The sequence below is a fragment of the Dendronephthya gigantea genome, unplaced genomic scaffold, assembly GCF_004324835.1.
Source record: "Dendronephthya gigantea isolate DGI-Jeju-01 unplaced genomic scaffold, DenGig_1.0 000143F, whole genome shotgun sequence".
Taxonomy (NCBI): domain Eukaryota; kingdom Metazoa; phylum Cnidaria; class Anthozoa; order Malacalcyonacea; family Nephtheidae; genus Dendronephthya; species Dendronephthya gigantea.
The window spans coordinates 44504-49136 of NW_021163153.1; positions in this window are offsets into that span (position 1 = coordinate 44504).

Consider the following 4633-nt stretch of genomic DNA (forward strand, 5'->3'; position numbering starts at 1 on the left):
ATAGTCGACTGCAATCACTGCATGAATTTAATAATCGAAAAACAACATTCGACGTTCACTGCTTGGTTATTTATATTATTTGGGCTGTTTTGATGTTTTGAAGGTTTAACTATAATGAAGTATTTACTCTCACTTAAACTATGAAAGTCTATAACTTAATGCAACGGAAAGCAGCAAGAAAACGGGTGATTTCACTTCACCTTTTATACGACTGTGTTTGTTTCCGAAATATTTGAAACATCAGCTATCGGCTTTACATTTAGGAGATTTCGTAATATTGAAGGTTAGGTCTGGCTAGCTCAGGAAATATTTTTCTTTGTTTGAAATGGCGAGGGGTTTTTGCATGCATGTATTTCTAGTATGTATGCAGATATTATCGTCTTCGTTTTAGCTGGCTCGCACGCTATTTTTGTTAAAAAAGCAAAAAGTTAGTATGGACTTCGGAAAGACGGTGCTGATCGAGCATGTAAATTTAGAGCCCACCCACTGATATCCGACACAAATATATTGAATATATATATATATATATATATATATATATATATATATATATATATATTATATATATATAATATATTATATTATATATATATATATATATATATATATATATATATATATATGTATATATATATATATAAAATATATTAATTTAATATTTGCAATCATTATATATGTATGATTGCATATATTAAATTAAGAAGAGTGACTATAATTGCGGGTGAGAAAACAAAAAAAAATATCACTTTTTCCAAACAAACCACTATTTGCGTCATGATGCCATGCAGTGATGATGCCATGCAGTGATGATGCCATGCAGTGATGATGCCATGCAGTGACGATGCCATGCAGTGATGATGCCATGCAGTCATGCATTACTACCAAAGCATATCGGAATAGTTTTATACGAATATAATTATAAAGTTTTCTCTTTCATGTCAATGCCTGATTCTGTATTATATACAAGAGCTTGGATTCAATGCCTTTTGACAGAGGACATTCGCCTGATATAGACATAGCCAGAATCTAGATGTGTAATGTTTGACACGTCATCCTCGATAATGGCTGTCAACTGTATATACTATCAACAGCCGATCGAAAGAGCACCTGAGTTCATTCAGTGGCCAATATTTTAAACATTATACGGGTATTTTTAAATTCGACCAATATATCTTATTAATTAATATGTCAATGCATATCTTTTTGAAAAGTGTACTGATTTTATAAACTTGTCAAAGAAATCTGAAACAAAATCAAAACGATGCCGGTGTGGCAATTAATACGTGTCTATAGCAGATATAGAACATCTAAATTTGTGTTGTATTCTGCATATGGTACATATGCATGTATATATTTCTTGTGACCTAAGTGCATAACGATATTTTTGGGTTTAAAAATAACCAGATATAAGGCATATCAGCACTTCCGTCAATGTTATATATATATGTATAAATATTATAATGTGTAGTATATATTTATATCGTTGTGTCGGATATCAGATTCGACGCTTTCAATGACCAAAAGCGATCGGCAACGTCTTTTCCGTTGCTCGAGTGACGAGTTGTATCTCACTAGCAGCTAATAGAAGATTAGTCATCATGTTATAGTGCATAGTGGCGCTCAAAACATGCATATGTATATGCATGTTTTGGACTTTTCTGGGCACATGCAAAATCTAACCTTTTCAATTATTGCCTATATAATATACGTCTTTCATGAAACCATAAATTATTTCAATTGAGTGATATAGAAAAATCTGCTATCGAGAAAGAGTCTGAGAAAGATGTTTCCATTCATCTCCAGTGTATATACAAAGAAACACAAAAAAGGTGCTTTAAGGAATAAAGGGTGATTGGTTAGTCAATATGAAATAACGGTCGGTCTATAGGTGATAATTTATTTCTTTTAATATACAATCTTCGTGCATTGGCCTGAATCAAGTCACACGATTGGTCAAAATCAATCACGTGGTTTCTTGTTGCCGAGCGAAAAATCATGGATCTTAATTTATTCGCAATACCAATGAAAATCATTGTTTTATTCAAAAATGACAGCTTGCAATGAAGCTTAGATCTTCAATGCACCAATCATGCAATGAACTCAAGTTGGTATATAAAACTGTTAGTGACTTTATGTTCGTTTTGTTTAGAAATAAACGCACTTGCTGACCATACAGCGAACTCGAAATTTCCATATTGAAATTTCTCGTACATTGTATGGTCAGCGCGTGCGTTTATTAATTTGTGAATGAACAAAACACTCGCAACAGTCTGTCCCTAAGATATTCAACTCATGAAGTGCATAAACTGAACTTATGCAGTGCATAAGCGTTTAGAACGATACTCATCAACAAATTAGATAATATATAATTATTTATATTAATTAATATCGTTATTCATAAAAAATGATATATTTGTTGTTAACATAACATTCTTGGTAAGCGCTGTGCGAGGGTACTAATCCCGCCCGGAGATTAGGAATTACACCCGGGTATTCTGACAGAACATAGGCGAATCCAAAGTTGCCCAAATGTCATGGACGTTCAATGGTCATGGTAGTTGTGCGCATGCACGAAATTTGAACGAAGAAAAAACGGTCGACTACAACTTGCTGATTGACTAAGACAAAAAGAAGCATGCATTGAAGCGTCAGCATTTTAACCGTCATTTTGCAAACTATTTTTTAAAAATATAAAATGAAGTCATGGAGTCAAATTTAAACAACAATAATAAAATATTTAAGGATCATCACAGCACAGAAGCAGTTGGTGAAATAGGAACGACTCGTAGTTTATAATCTTTGAAGTGGTAGCTGTATATATTTTCTAATTCAGTGTTTGCTGTAAGAATGCATTGTTATTTTGACAAGTATGAGCTTGGTATGTCGTTTTGCAATGAGCTAACCGACCGTGTAAGGCTTTACATCATCGCTTTTTTTATTTTTTATAGCATTATTTCAACACGATATGTATTTACAGCAAAGGCTGATGGGGTTGTGTACTTACAGTATATCCTAACAATTCAAATTGCGCTACAAAAAACAAATGTACAAATAAGTTAGTGTTATTATCACAATTTTAAGAACCATGCAATGTTTCTAGATAAGAAAATTAGTCAAACATTGTAGCGCTCAAGTATTCTTGTTTATCAATAGTATTTTTAAAGAGCCCAAGGATTCTAATTTCTGGATTTGTTTGCTTTTAATGTATTCAAAGTCCGTGCTAATGCCTCCTGGCTTACATCTATGTTCATGATAGTCGGGGTAGTACGGTTTATACGGTTTATGTGAGCTGCTGAATTCTTGTTATAAGTCGTCATGCATTCTTTAGCTAGTTTCTCGCCAACCGTTGAGAAATGCTCGTTTAGGATGTTTGCTTTACCGATATCACTAATTTCAATTTCACCATTCTCTTTCATGATCCCTATAATAGGGCGAATTCGGTTTTTCTCTGTGTCTTTCTTTATCAAAGACCAATAGGTCTTACGTACAGTTCTTTACCTCGTTAAACAGTCCTTTATAATAGTTGCATATTTAGCCGCTCTTACCTGAGCGGTGATCTGGTTTCTGAGTTCTTTATACCGAGCCAATGTTACGGGATTATTAGTCTGTTGTGCTTCTTTTAAAGTTTTTAACCGAAGATTCATTTTGTGCTTAATTTCGGCATTTATCAAAGGGAGTGACTGCGTTCTCAATTTTACATCTCTATAAGGAGCATGTTTATAGCATATTTCATTGAAAATCTTCTGCCATGAGAAGAACGTCGCTAAATTAATCAGCGCGCAATGCTTGGTAAAACCTTTGGTGGAAATAAGTTGTTTGACGCTCATTAGTTTATCTCACACAAAATTGTCTCAAAAAAGAACCATTTGTAGAGTGAGAATTTTGTTAGCGAAAAGCACTTTTGAATGAGCTTGCGCCGAAAAATGACACGTTTAAAATGCAATCTGATTACATAGGGGGAAATATGGAACATGTTGTTTTAACTAACAAAGTTTCAAAGCATTTGGTCAATACCAACGCGAACGCACAGTCGTTAAATCTTGGATTATTTACTCTTTTTCGTTTTAAAACTTCATTTTTAAAGCCTCATTAATTATGCATTGTCATGTCTTTGCACGCTAAGATTTTTGGATAAATTAGAGAACTTTTTACAGCGTTTATTTATAAAAACTGTTGCACTGTCGATCCTTTACACTCTTCAAAATTTCGTTATTAATTTTACTGTGTTCGTAATTATGTTGTAATTAAGCAGAACGGAAAATAGCTTTGTCATGCCTGTTGTTATTATTTCTCCGTCAGTTTCGGTATGTTTGCGCTGTCTCAGCAACATTTCAGCTCTGAAATTTTCTCAAGTATATTAAAAAATGAATCGAACTGCAAGGAATTCTTTTTAACATCAGACCCACTGATGGCCCAATTGTTTCGCCACTCTTTTTAAATCATGGCTATGCCACAGTACACACCTCAACAAAGAGCGTTTTTAGTTAGAGAGTATGATCGCAAAAACAGAAATGTTACACGAGTTCCTGAAAGGTTTCGAGAACAGTATCCTCACGTGCGTTGTCCATCTCGTGTAACTGTTTATAAGAATGTGACAAAGTACACCGTAAACGGGACAAGCTGCAACCTAAAC